Here is a 15,534-nt window from a genome sequence, read left to right as displayed (position 1 = left end):
AACACCTTCATAACTCTGGATGACACTAATATTACGCTGAAAAAGAAAACATATTCATTAGCCAATTATAATCACATTGGTCATTCATGTTAAATGAAATGTGCCTCACAACCCATCACATTTTCCACAGTGTGGTCCACAGTAAAATTATTTACTAGATTTGCCTGTTTTGCTTCCCTCTTTGTAATAGCTTTCATTTTGCTGTTTACCTGTTTCCTAACAGACATTCCCTAGGGTTCTTGAAGAGTTAATGTTCATTCTTAGAAGCTCTTACTTGAGAATTTCACCTAGTGGAAACACTCACTGCATCGTCCCCACAGAATATATTATGAGTGTTGCCATTTTCATGTTTATAGTGATAAGCTAAAATTTAGTAGAAAAATTCTTTTTTTGCCTGTTGATAAGCCAGACTCCTCGGCGGGCAGTTGTTTTTAAGAGCTCTTTCTTTGAGTAATTCCTTTCTAATAATCCATGATACCCACTGTTTTTGAGGCGATAAGACTGCTGGAGAGATTTCTTTTTTTCGCAGAAGCAAAGTGTTTTTAAGAGTTCTTCAGCAGTGAGTGTCCTAATTGAGACAGAGTGATAACTATTTCTTAAGATATCATTTCCTCTTCTGGACCCCAGACATAAATACTGTTATGGAGAAATTGGGCAAGAGGCAGTGTTGCCCCCACAGAAAGATCCTTTAGGGAAACAGTGACATAGTATTACAGAACTGCCTTATCTATGCAGGAAAAAAATAGCCATTTATAAACCACAGCACTCATATTATTCCAAGTTGGAGTGCAAAAGGAAGGAGAGCTAAGGCTTACTAGTACTTGATGTGTGTCAGGCATCACCTAATCTATTTGTCACAGTGATCCTGTGAGATGCATATTATTTTTCCTCCATTTAAAAATGGAGGAAGTAGACCCAAGACGAAGAAACACTCAAGTTACCCTAGGTGGTTGCGGCAGAACCAGATTCAAAGCCATCCATGTGAACGCAAACTCCATGGCCTTCCCACTACAACCACCCTCTGTCGTTATGCAGCTCCCTTTTTGAAAGAATACAATTATGGAGATAATAAAAAGCATGTGATTGTTGCATTTTTCAAAACATCCAGATGTCTTCAAAGATTCCAGTAAGCTGCAGTCTGTGGTTCTGCAATACTGCAAGCATCTCTTTCAGTATAAACCATCACACCACTAATTTTGGTTATCCAGCCTCAGTTATAAGAATCCAGCTCAACATAATCAAGTCTAATGCCTCTGATTATTTCTATTTGCTCTTGCTTAGAGGTCTGGAAAGGCTACAGATTTTACAAATATAAACAGAGGGTTCATGGTGCTGTTGGAATGTTCTACCTTCCTGTTTTCAAAGCAAGAGTGCACTGCTTTGACAAAGTGTTCCACAGAGGGAACAAGGGAAGCTTCTATTAGATAACTTTGAAATTCAAATGCATGAGTTATTTCTGCAAACTTGTGTTAATATTAATTTGCTCAGTATTGAAAATGATGGGAAGTAGTATATGTTGATGGAGATAGAGACTTGTGCTATAAGTTTCAGAGGTAGGTTGGAGTCAGACACCTGAGTATCTGGTATGGATGGATACCAGATAGAGTATCCTCAAACATTTACTGGGCATGGCCTTCTCCCTAAAGGAGCTCACAGACAGTGGACACAAAGCGCCAGGTAAAATTTTACACCACAATGAGACTATTATAAAGATAAAAGTGAGGGCTCACCCTACATTTAGTTCAGAAGAGAAGATTAACTTTCTTTGGGAAGATAAAGGAAAGGCACGGAAAGAATGGCTTTGAGTGTCAAGCTTAAAAGTTTAGCCTTGGGCTTCCCTGGTGGCGCAATGGTTGAGAGTCCACCTGCCGATGCAGGGGACACGGGTTTGTGACCCGGTCTGGGAAGATCTCACATGCCGTGGAGCGGCTGGGCCCGTGAGCCATGGCCACTGAACCTGCGCATCCGGAGCCTGTGCTCCGCAACGGGAGAGGCCACAACAGTGAGAGGCCCGCGTACTTAAAAAAAAAAAAAAAAAAAAATGTTTAGCCTTGACTCTTTGAATAACGGAAAGCAGTAGCATCCGCCTGAAAATGAGGAAGAACAGCTGTGGTGTGCAAGTCAGGGGAGGAAAGACATACCTGGGTTTAACTGCAATGCAGCCAAAGTGAAAGGGCAAGAAGGACAGAATTTTTGAAAGATGCATAAAACTAGTGACAGAACAGTTGAAAGTGAGTGAAAGGGAGTAATCAAAAATGACACAAAGCAGTGGTTCTAGACAGCGGATCTTGTTTAATAAAGACATATGAATTAAACAGAGTGAGACTTTGTTTAAAATGACATACCGACATTGAATTCCAACAAAATCCAAGTGAGTTCACCACTCCTAGTGGAGAGGGAAGAGTGACCCTGGGTCGCAGGCTGATCCTTTATAGGTCTGTGCATGGTCCAAAGAGACCAGGCAGCCATTTCCAGCAAGACTGACACTGGTCTGTTTCAGTTTCTTCCACGTGGCCTGATCACTTCTCAGCTGCAAACTGCAGAGAGCAAGTGCTTTGGTTCAATTTAGCTCCTCAAACATTTGTTGGGCAAGGCCTTCACCTTAAGTGAGCTCACAGATAGTGGACACAAAGCATTAGGTAAAATTTCTGCCATAGACAGAAATAACACAGAATTCACCGGAGGGCCAACCGAGCTGGTGTTTGCATGTGGCCCTGGAGCTGGGGAGCCGCTTATCAAACTGCTACCACACGTGGGCAGAGTGTGCTTTCATACACCACCCCATCCACGAGCCCATCTAAACTGACCCAACTCAGAAATCATCTTATGCCACCCCATCCACAGAAGTCTCATGACAGATGATGGGCATGTGGTGACAAAAGAACACAGAAACAACAGCAGCCATGGTCTAGTTGCCTACAGGGAAATGAAAGAATTAAGCAATGGATCACTTAATTTAGACAGAATTAAGAATATTTATACAGAACTAGGAAGGACAAATAATTGCAAATTCATAAAATGCAATGAGAATACATGCAGAGATGAGGGCATCAGCAGAAAGGGTGAAAAAAGAGGGATGGTCAAAAATCAAATTCACGGGTGACGACTTGTAAGCACTGGGCTTATGTTCAAATTATCAACATGCAACAGCATTTCCCAGACCATCTCTGGGTCATTTTTTCACCCAACAGGGTCTACCACCTGAGCAATCACATAGATTTAGAAAAGGAGAGGATCTGATCTATTTATAGCACAGTCAATTCTCAGTCATTTCCAGGTTCTCTCAGAAACCTCTCACTCTATGTTATTATCTGCCCTTTGGCCATTCCATTATCCATTATCACCTCCACAGGGAAAAAGAGGTGCATCTCAAATCAGTCCATCTAACTATTTATTAGTAGTGCTGGTAAAAGGGTAAAGACAAGAAACGGAGAGTCTGCTCTCCGATAACCGACTCCTTAATCACTAGGTACTTACCACAGACTTTCATTAGTACTGAAAACATCCTAGAAGTTGTCACACTTTATTTTCTAATTAATGACTCTTCTCTCTTCCCATTTTATAGAAATGCACGGACAGACCCAAGAACTGCTTTCACTCAAAAATGGCAAATAGCAAATAATTACTTCTTAGATAGTTACCTATTAAAAAGTCAAATATGGAAATCTGGACCACATGCTGCCTAGTGGAGGGTGAGCAATCATCCCGGAATTTGATTTTAAGGCATGGAAAAATAAAGTTAGAGTGGATTTTGGAAATCACCTAGTGCTCACCTATCTTATAAAACTAATTAACTGCAGTTACAAAATAAGATTAGCAATCTGACGTAATTTGCTCTACTTCAGTTTCCCTGTGTGTAAACTGGGGTTATTAGCAGTATTTCTAAACAGAACCTCTTATACAAGGTTTCTGTGAATATTTAAACATGATAATATACATGAACTGCATAAGCAGCATCCTAAATGAATTGCATAATCAATACAATTACCGCTGTTAATTATTATTACTACTACTATTATTATTATTATTAATCCCCCTAGATGAGAATGTGACCTTCCTGATACCCAGCATGATTCAAGAATCAGGAAAGCATGTTGTTTCTAAACAGCCCCATAAATTAACCCTGTAAGATCCTTGGGGGGCGTTGTGATTAGCCCCTAGAACTCAAGCAGAGTGCTTTATCAAAAGTCATCTCAGGTCATCCATGGGTCGCCTATTGGCATGGAAAGTGTTGCCAGTATATAGACAGCCCAGAGGGGACCAAGGGTTAAGGTGTGGGTATATCAAAATGTGCTCCACTATCTTCTACTCTTTTAGCCACTGAAAATTTTGCTTCAAAAGGGGGAGGAGGGACCAGAGCGTGTTTATGTGTGCGCACACCACCCCCACCTGCAAACAAGTCCTCTCTGTCTATCAGTCGAGTCTACCATAAAAGCAGCAAGGTGTTAGAATTGTCTCTTGGCCAACAAGAAGGACTTGAAGTCCAACTTCTGTCGCTACCGTGATCACATTAAACCATGCAAGTTTAGAATGTGTTGCAACCTTTGCATGGGCTTTGCTGCATTCAATTTGCAAATCATGAGGACTAGGGTGGATCCTGCTTTGTGGAGACGGAGTGACTAAGGATCTATGATTTCTAGTCTTCCTTTCTCCTCTTTGGAGGGCCCTCATTCCTCAGATATTGCCATCAGGAAATAATGTGCCTAAGATCTAATAAACAAAACATAAAGGAAGAGCAACAACATGAAAAAGAGAGCAAATGCACAACAGTCACAAGTTCTTTGCTTTGCTCTCTTTAATTCTGTCCAGAAAGAGACACAAAGTTAACACTATAAGTTAAATTTCTCATTTTATGGAAACCACATCTGCGTGAACATCTACTTAACTGATGGTTTTACTCGGTGCCAAGAGAGATACTTCATCAAGCAAAATTATTCCTTCTTTAAACAGATCTTCGAGTGTGGCATTTGAAATTGCCTCTTGTGAGGTTTGGAAGGCTTGATGCTGATCAGGTTTGGGTTAACCAAAAGGCTTTTGCCTGACAAACCTTCTTACAGTAAGGCAGAATGGTGGTGGTTGTATTTTTTCCCCACTGAGCCACCAATCTACAGGCATGGAAAACACTTCTGAGGAAGCAGCCCCTATCACTAGATTATGAATCTTCTTGTTTTCCAGAATTGTCCAGTACAATTATATACTTATTCAGTCAATTACATTTGTGCAGAACCTGGGGCATTAAGCACTATTGTTAGTACCAGGGAGATGGGATGAATGAGCCAAGGTTTTGGGGTCTACTGGGAGAGACAGACACATGAACAGACACACTACAATACAACACCAACAGGGAACTAATAAAGTGACAAACAAAATGCTCTAGAAGCCCAGAGAAAGTAATGACTAATTTTGACTGGGTGGGAATGTGTCATTCCTGTGTGTCTTAAAGGAAAACAGTTTGCCAAATGGAGAGTGAGCAAGTAATATTCTATGTAAAGGGTAAATGGCATGGGGAAGGCTAACTATCAAGAGGCCTTACCATCTTTGGAGTATGGGTGCTGGGGATGGGTGCTGGAGAATGAGGTCTCAGTGATGCTTGGGACCCAGATTGTCATGGATCTCATGTGTCATGATAACAAGTTTGGATGGGCTTTATCCAGGGGGACAGGAAATCCAAGTCATAGGACTAGTAATGCAATGTGATTTGCTTTCTTAGGGGATTAACTCTGGGGACACCAAGAATGGTACAGACAGATGGTAGAGAAACCACACAGGAGACTGTGGCTACCAAGGGTGAAACCAGCCCTGACATCTGGTCCCTCAGAAGGTTCCCCTAGAAGAGTTGGGTTAAATGGAGCAATATTTCCTATGTGGCAAAATATATGGGAAAAATACTTTCAGAAATTCACAAGTTACTCTAAACCAGACAACTATAAAACCACTGAGTCTCTGGGTCGGAAAAAATTCTAAAAATTATCAGTGAGTGATCTCCAATCCCAGGAACTTTTGAACATCCACATTCCTAGGTTTCATCACAGACTTAAAATATCAGGGTCTCCAGGCCTCAGGCCCAGAAACATGGATTTTTAACCAGGTCCTCCAGTTTTTTAACCAGTTCATTCAGATGAATGAGTCTAGTTTGGAAAAGGGCAACTCTAGGTCAATCCATTAGATTTCCTGGGGAGGAGGGATGAGGTCTTCTTTGAAAGAGTATCCCAAATGCTCAGAGCAAAACTTAGCATGGTGCCTGGCACATGGTGAAAAATCAACCTTTGTCAGATCCCCAGTTACAAGCTTGTGACTTGAATGGATGTCTGCCTTGCATTCCTTTGGGACTCAGAGATTATGAGAATTGAGCTTTAAATTCCATTGCTGTCAGCACTATTTGACTGGTTCCTTACCTATTTGGGTAAAAAATATATATATATTTTAAACCATTTCCCAAAGAATTTTAATCTCTCTTACATGTTCTAAAGAAGCAAAACAAGGTCTTATTGTTTTATGTTGGGTGGAATGTTGGTTCTAAAGCTACTTACTAAGAAGTGAAGAGCTTGCAGAATACACTCTAGTGCCTGCTTCTCTTCTCCAATGTGATTGATTGTATGTATATGTGTTGCATATATATGATGTGATTTTAACAGGAAAACCTCTGTGTTTCCAAACTTGGAAGCTGGGGGTTCCTAACATCTTCTTAAATATAACCTTCCCACAACAATTTATAGATTCATAGTACTAAGAAAAAAGAACCAAGTCTCAACTGCTCAGTAGAATGCAAAAATTATACTATATATACATGTAATCATAATGAAATGGAAAATAACCCCAGCATTGTGTATTTGACCAGTGCCTTTGAGTGCTGTTCAGCAGTGTCTCACACAGAAGCAGTAAGAAGCTCTTTTACTTAAATTAATTGAAAATGGCTTTCTGAAAGAAATTCTTCCACACGGAAATGATAACCCAAGAGCATCATTCTGATTCGAGCATCTACCATTACACAAGCAAGGTATAATCATTCTGTAAGCACAGAATAAGCATTATATAAACAGAGCAATGATTTACATGTTAATCTTCTACAATAAAATATCTTCTTGACTCTGCCAAGAGTCATGTGTGAGATGGATTGTGTGAAGCAAGTGTTTAAAATGAATTCTGATAAAAAAAATCTCCGTAGACTGGCAGAGGCATCATAACCTCGGCTCACTGTGTCCAGGGTCACAGTCTAGACATGGGGCTTGTTGCAAGCTGCACGTACTGTCACCCTGGAAGGGGGCATGGAGGTGAATGGGGGGCGGGGTGCCAAAGGCTATGCTTTCAATGACCAAAAACATTGCAAGTCAGGCAGGACTAAGCTGACACCACCTTCTGATTCCCCAAACTGAGGTCTCTTTTCTGCCCTCTGTCCCTTCCCTCTGTGCCCTCTCACACCATCAGCCCACACTGTATCCCACTAGCCATGAGCCCATTCTGCCACTATGTGGAGAGCACTTTCCTTTGCTGTCCCCTCATGCTCTGTTACGTGCATAAATAACGAAACTGTCTTTTGCAGAAGCTGTATCCTGTTAATGAACAGGTTCAAAGGGTCAAAAGCCTTCTTCGGGATTCCAGGGCAATGCAGAGGTATGTGTAGAGGGGGCGAGTAACATAATGGAATCATTATCATTTCAGAGAGAGAAGGATCTGCGGTCAGCATTTATTAAGCTTCTACTGTGTGCCAGACAGGCAGATATTTTACATAATTACCTCAATCCTCAGAAGAACAGCTCTGTGACTAGAAAGAATTTCCTTCCATTTTTCCACTTGAGGAGACAAAGACTAAAAGATATATATATATTTTTTAATTATTTATTTATTTTTGGCTGTGTTGGGTCTTCGCTTCTGTGCGAGGGCTTTCTCTAGTTGCGGCAAGCGGGGGCCACTCTTCATCACGGTGCGCGGGCCTCTCACTATCGCGGCCTCTCTTGTTGCGGAGCACAGGCTCCAGACGCGCAGGTTCGGCAGTTGCGGCTCACGGGCCCAGTTGCTCTGCGGCACGTGGTATCTTCCCAGACCAGGGCTCGAACCTGTGTCCCCTGCATTGGCAGGCAGATTCTCAACCACTGCGCCACCAGGGAAGCCCTAAAAGATATTTTTAAGGTGTGCCCAAGTTTACATAATTAACAAGGCACAAAGGCAGCATTAGAACCCGAGACTCTCTCTCCAAATGTAAAGCTCTTTTCATTAATCCTCTGTGCTCCTGGCACTGTCTTCAATCATGGATGAAACTGCCACGCAGATAGGTTTTATGTCTTCCTCTCTCCTCACCAGCCTGGGTTGCCCCTGTGGAGGGATCCTGCATTACCAATGTTTGCCTCTCCAGTCTTACCCCATGCCTGGTGCATGGTAAGTGGCAAAAATAATCTCCTGAGTGTATGAAAAAGCTTTCTTCATCATCAGATGTATACCTTCTGCCTCTACAAGAATAATATCTCCTCATAAGTACCACGCCATTCACACAAAAGTATAGTCCCTTGTTACAACGTGTGTGTTTATCTATTTAGGGTTTCCCTAGGACCTATTTGGAAGTGAAAATCTCCAACCAAAAATAAGTTGGGTTATCTCATTGTTCTATTATATTATGGACATCTGGGCTAAATTAGCACCACCTAGCATAAGGGCAAAGTAGTACTCCCATCCCATAGTATCTAAGCCTTAGATTTGTCTGTGATTTCAAAGACACACACAAACATATACTACCTCTCCCATATGTACCCACAGGTTCTTCTCATGTTGTTAGCAGAACTCTTCAGAGTAGCAGCAAACATTCTTTCTTCAAATATTATATCATTTGGTGCTGCCAGAACAAAAGGTATTCAGACTAATTTTTTCAAACTATGAAAATGATTTGTCATGTAAAAATATAGTTCCGTGGCCAGGTCCTTTACAAGGTACTACTAAAATGCTAATCAACTTAAAAAAGAATAAAGCAAGCGTCAGAGCTCTGGCAAACAGAAAATCCAGAACTAAAAAGAACACTGTCCAGATCCAGAACACAGATCCAGACTGTCATACATTCAAATCACTGATAGGAACATTCTCTTCTGATCAAGAATCATGACCTAATCACACGTTTTATAAATACACACTTCGCATATGTGTGTTTTCTGCAGGCTTCAATTAAGTAACTTTAAAACAGTTAAACCTTAACCTTTACAAAGGCCTACATGTAGACAAATCAGGGAAGTAAAATAAACATGCTCAACTCTTGGAACATTTAAAATTAAAAGTGTCTCCGATTTGACAATTATAAAAATACAACTGAACAAAATAGGAAGAAATAAGTTGTGAAGAACTGTCCCACAAGGGCTTTGTGACACTCACAAGTCAAAATAAGGCCAAGCTTTGGAGACTGTGTTGTTTCTTAATAAATGAGGCCATTTATTGGTAATGGGCTCAGGAGGCTTCCAAACTACTGACAGTCTTTTGCACTGGCCTGCCTTATTTTGCAAAACAAAAGTCTGAAAAATCATCATATACTCTAGTAATGACTGTGTTTTTGCAAAAGGTTCATTTGGATGGCTAAAGTATAAAGCCATCATCCAAAAAGAAACAACCTTACTTCAGGGAATGTTGACGGTTCCTTCCCAAAAGATCCCCAGTGGAATCCATCTGTGATAAATTCATTTTCCAATGTCAAGCCAAGCTGTCAAGGAAGGAAAGTTTGGCCCTTGTGCCCAACTCACCACGGAAGAAGATCATGCACCATTAAGTGAAAGGAGGGAGTGATGCAGAGGACCACCAGACACTTTACTGGTTGGGTGGTATCCAGAACACTCACAAAAACAAAAGCTCCTGGAGAGCAGGGCACTCTGTCTTGGTTACCCTTCTATTTACATAAAACCTAGAACTATCCTAGCACCTGACAGTCTTGCAGTGATAAATGTTATCAATCTGAATAATGCCTCTTTATGGGAATATAACACTGAATTATTATCAAGGTATTTTCACACACATTAATCTTATCTGACCCCATAACAACCCTGTTGAACTCTGCAGAGAGGAAATTAAGTCTCCAGAAGATGAAGTAATTTGTCCAAGGTCATCAGTGTAGAAAGGAGTGTGCTGACATGAGAATGCAGGTTTTCTTTCTATAAATACATCTTCTCTTTCCTCCAAAACAGCCTCCCTATTTCTCATTCCCCATCACAGTAAAAGTCCCAAATCACAAAGCCGACCTCATAAAATTACTCCCATCCTAACAGGCAAACATGCCTCTAGGATAATGGGGGAGAGACAGTGAAGTGTTATTTTAAAATCAAAATATTTACACAATCGCAAGATTTTTTACAGTTTTAATTTAAGAAATTTAAGAAATCCAACTCTGATCATTTTAGGTGAGTTCGTAAAGAAGGAAACTTCTAAACTGTATCAGAGAATTCAGCATCTATGTAATTAAATGTAATGTTCATGATTTTGTACAAAGTCAAATGGTTTAAAGGAGGGCTCTGTGCAGCCTTAGGTAGCCTTCAACTTCCTTCTGGCTCCTATTACCCAGTAAGAAGCCAGGAGAGTGGGGCTTTCTCAGAACAACTCACAGAAGAGGCAGTTGTGAGGAATAAATGAAATACTGTATTTGAGAACTGGAAAACATAACAGAGGAGGCGGGTGAATGATCAAGAGGAATATGTTTGAAAGTCAATGTCATCCCTCAGGTCCTATACAGAATTTTCTGGAACCACTATGTCAAATGTTTATCCAATCTACTCCCTTAACCTTCAGCACCTCTTTATCTAATATCTATGAGGAACATTACAAGTTCCTGCATGATTCCCTTCTTCAAAATATTCGAGTCGAAGCTCTGGAGCAAAGTGGGAGAGAAAACTATCACAGAGGTTATTCTGACACTGGATTTTCATGAAAGTGACACCCACGGGCAGCTGGGGCTAGGAGTGACCCCAGCACGCGGGCCTATTTCGGGACTGACATCAGTCTAATGTTTTCCATTCAGACCTGTGACCTCTGTTGACTTCAATGGACCATGTATTTGTGAACTAATTTTAGGAGCCACTGTTCTTTCACTCCCCGTGAAAGGAAGTTTCAGTGTTCTGAGGCCTAATAGTATCGATGAACTTGGAGACCTGATATTTTTCGATGGGTTTAAATCCAAAAGCCCTCAGGTTCTTGAAAGGTTCAGCTGGAAGATTCTTTTATCTGTGTGTTGAAAGCTCTAATAAAGAGAACTGAAATACAGCACATGACCTGTGAACTGAGGGGAACAGAGGACTTTTTGCCAAGTTTCTCGCACATTCCCTTAAAAGCAAGCTGGGAAGAAAGTGAGAAAAACTGCCCAGTTCTAATGAGCGCTGAACGGGTAAGAGCATCTGAGATTTATTTTGTGAATGCCTCAAAAAACGGCTGAGGTCTTCAACCACTAAACTGCCAGAAAAATGTGTGCCCTTATTGAGTATCCGCAGAACAACTGATCGGTATTTAAGAATCATGAATGTGGCCTTTTGACTTCCCAAATTATACAAGGATATTTTCTTTGACCTTCCCTATGACAGATCCGTAAATGATACTGCTTTGTTCGGACAGCACATGGTGCTGTTGGCTTCTGCAGAAACACATCCCACATTAAATTAAGTTAGAGGTGGTATTTGAAAAATAAATAAATAACAGAGTTCCAATTCACTGCAAATGGTACAGGAGGCCAGTAAGTGGCAAGCCTGCAAGAGAAGGACTTCTTTTAGAAAGATGTTTTACGGGACTTTTTCTGCATCATTAACTCCTCTGGAATCCTGAACATAACATGATGAATTTCCCGAGAAAAGTAGCTACTGTTTAATTTTGAATCACTTCAAAGAGCCACATTAGAAAGAATCAAAGAAAACCAAGAAGACCAGTAGATGCAAAATTCACCAAGGGGGGAAAAAGAACCCATGAAGGTTCTAACGGATTTTGACCATGTACTGAAAATACTGCTGATTATTTTGCCAATACAGTGTTTTACTGTTCCATGCGACTGAAATAAGTCTCTGTATTCATTGGAACACAGGATATTTTTATTACAATATTTGTGTCAGAGTCCTTTAAAAAGAAACATATTTCAAACCTTGAAAAGAATCTCTGTCCTAAAATGGTCCTTGATGTTTACCTGTGTATGTTTTACTATAAACAGATATTTAATTGGAGGTCACACTGCTGAAAGGAGTAAAAAGGTACTGATAGCCTTACTCCTAGCCCCAACATGTAGTTTTAGAAGAAAAATATAACTTAAAAAAAAGCAAAGCAATTTGTGGAGGGTAGGGAAAAGTAAGAAAGTTGGGGTGTTATAATAGTTGCTTAAGTTTAGTAATAATAATAATAATAATTGGTCTTTTTAAATGTCTCTGGCATAAAACCTGCCCAAGGGAAGAGAAAGCCTCTTAAAAATTCTATATTCCCAAATACCATGAGATCAAAAACCATCTGGAAAATGCCAGATAATGGTATCTGCCCACTTAAGAAAGTCAGTAAACTTTGTCTTCAATTACCATTTAGGATAATCAACTCAAATGGAAATTTTGATTTGAAAACGCTCAGAAGACAAAGCTGGATTAGGAATCAGATTTTTAAAAGTCTCCTTAAAAGACCATCTGTTTATAGACACCATTCTCACACCCCACCTCACCTCGCCCTTGATCTGGACCATAAGTTCACAGCAGAAGCACAGCTGAACTTAAAAAGACATACATGCACTGCTACTGTGAAGTCTAGAGCCCACATGTATGTTCTGGGCTTGTCTCAAGTTTCCCTTGTTACATAAGCACTTCAGGGCAATAAAATTTCACTTACATCCAGCAGTATTGTGAGTCTCGAAACATTAGTCTACCTGACTGTACTATCCTTTTATTGGCAGTGGACAGCACTGGTGTTTTATTTATGTTGATCACTTCGTCAATGCTGTATGGAATAACCATTTAGTAGCCTATTAGCCTGTAACATTTTTATTACCGTTGTTAAATATCATTACCCATTCTGAACTCTGTATTAGAAATATCAAGTTCGAAAATCTAAATACTCAGAAAGAACTACAGAGCTGTTGGGTTCTCCCCCGCACACACACATAATCTGTCGACTCTGATGAGAAGAAAGAAAAACAATGAGTGCTCACTTCTCACAGACAGAGGTCACTAATGGCCTGAATTTGAATCACTGTGGCAGAAACCACAAAGTCAGTAAAGTAATCTAGTGAAAAATGAACTTGAATTGAAATTAAAGATACCAAAAGATGGTTATCCAGAAAGGTCTAACCGGAATAGAAATAGAATTACGTCACCTTGACTTTTTTCGAATCTTCTAAGTCGAGCAAAACCTAGAGCCACCCGGCACCCTTGCTGTTTTTTACCTTCAGACACTAGGGACCGCAGAAGTGGCAATTCTTCCTTGTAGAGTACAAAGCTGAAGGGTCAGATCAGATGCTCACACTGGTTCTCTACAGAATAAGGCTTCTGCACTTGTACATACCTGAGCCTTTCTTGAAACCACAGCTTCATACTGGGAAGATATAGGATTGCTTTTGGGAGATATGTCTAAATCCTAAATCAAACTCTCCAGCAGGCCAGAATATAAATGTAACGGGTATCAGAGGAGGTTCAAATTAGATCCAGGCGGTCAAAGTCAAACTCAAACTCGGATAAGAGCACATCATCTGAAACCTAGCATACAGGAAAAATCATGCCTGCTTTGGGAAACCCAAGGCAGCCCAGCATGGTGTCATTTGGGAATCTACTTCTTCTGTTAAAAGCATCCCCTGGAATTTCTAAAACTGCAATGAAACTACTGAAGTGTTAAGACACGGGCATTTTTTTTTAAAACCAGCATTCCTTCCATGCTAGGTTTGTAATAGGTCTGCTACAGTACAGCTAGCTCAAGTCTTTTTACAATTTCTTGTACCTACTGCCAGAGGCATGGACTAATGTTTGAAATTTCATCTTCCAGCCTCCTCCAGTCACAGATATTTGCAGCTCAACATGACAGTATGGTGTTGCACTGTCACCTGTGATTATTAAAAGTCCATAAATGGTTTTGAGGTTTCTGGCGAGGCGAGGAAGAAAAGTTGTATTTCGCGGACTAGTGACACTGTGGGAAAATAAGCAACTTTTCATGCTATGCATGAAAGACTGATTATCCAAAGATTGATTTTCATCTAACATGGTGGCCTGCCGATCTTATGTATCTGGTGCATGTTGCTCAGTGATTTAAAAAAAAAAAAAAAAAAAAAAAGTCCAGTTCTAACACTTCAGATACTGACCTAAAATTTTACATTCATACTGATTCATACTGCAACAACCAAATACATGCCTGGACAAATGCCAACCTGCATTCTATTTACCTCAAAATATTTGGGGGATCCTTTCGTTGGAGATGTAATAAGGTCATACCGCTAAGTCCACAGACAATATCGGTCCCGATATGGAAGGTAGCCTTCATATTACCTTTTGCCTGGGAGAAGTTAGACATAATAAATTTAGCAATAAGCCTGTGAGCCAGTGGACATGCCCCAAAGCTCCCTGACCCTGGGTGATTAAAGAGTCTCCCAGCTGAGTGGGGAGCAAAAGCTCCCATTTAGAAGATGCTTTGCACAGCAAATGCAGCATGTAAAGAAATCTAATCAGCATCTTGCACTCCTGCGCGAGCATTTATACGGATTTGTGCTTTGCATTTGATTAGCTTACTGTAAGCTTTACAAGAGATTTCCTGCACTAAAATTAATCAAAAGCTCTTGGAGACTGATTTCCATTTACGAGAGAAGGCACGATGAGTTTCCAGGTGAATAAATAATGATCATAATAAAGAAGACAGAGCAGCAAACGTTGAGCCGCTTCGAAACTCAAACTCGACTGGGGGAAAGGGGACGTCGGGAAGTTGAGGCTGACACCTTTTTGCTCTCGGAGTGAAACGCAGGAGCTATTTTATTAGCGTAAGAAAGGCTGCTGCCCAGGAAACGTGACTGTTTTCTCTCCGCTGCCCCCGCCTTAGTCCACAAACGCGACCACTCACTCCCCCCAAGCCCCGGTGCATCAGGCCACCGAGGAAAACCGGCCTCTCCGCAACACCACTAACCCCCTAAACACACTTGGCTGACGATCACTGCAAATTCACACCGTCAACGTGTTTCATCTCACCCTTCAAAATGTGACTTCGAAAGTTCCTATTTTATGAAGCCAGAGGTGAATGGAAGGAGGGAGGGAGGGCTCTTAGGATGTTAAAAAGGGGAAGGATAAATTTTCCCCTTTGCTTGAAATTTTCCCACTCCCCCCCATTTGCTTTCCTGCACCAGCTAAACTGGGTAGGCGAATGAGAGTGGGTTCGTATCATTTTTAAAAAGATGCTAAATAAGGATGAGAGAGTGGGAGGGTGAAGGTGGAGCGAGTGAAATCTACGCATCATTTCTCTGGAATGAAGAATACTAAAAGCCACTGAATAAACATTCTAAATTTCCTCCGAGCTACAAGATGAGGCACCAGCTGGGGCCGAGGGCTCCCATCCATTCCCGGGCGAGATTCGCCTCCCTGCACAGCT

General features: G+C 40.9%; 1 protein-coding gene across 2 annotated transcripts in view; it reads right to left on the bottom strand.

The window, feature by feature from the left end:
* Positions 1 to 15,534, bottom strand: part of FLRT2 (fibronectin leucine rich transmembrane protein 2) — a 102,519-nt gene that overhangs the window by 82,972 nt on the left and 4,013 nt on the right. The gene's annotated exons all lie outside the window — the stretch shown is intronic.

Source organism: Monodon monoceros, unplaced genomic scaffold (assembly GCF_005190385.1).
Source record: "Monodon monoceros isolate NGI ecotype Baffin Bay Population unplaced genomic scaffold, NGI_Narwhal_1 Super_Scaffold_21, whole genome shotgun sequence".
Taxonomy (NCBI): Eukaryota; Metazoa; Chordata; class Mammalia; order Artiodactyla; family Monodontidae; genus Monodon; species Monodon monoceros.
The sequence above is the reverse complement of the archived record's forward strand: the minus strand, read 5'-3'. Positions and strand labels throughout refer to the sequence as shown.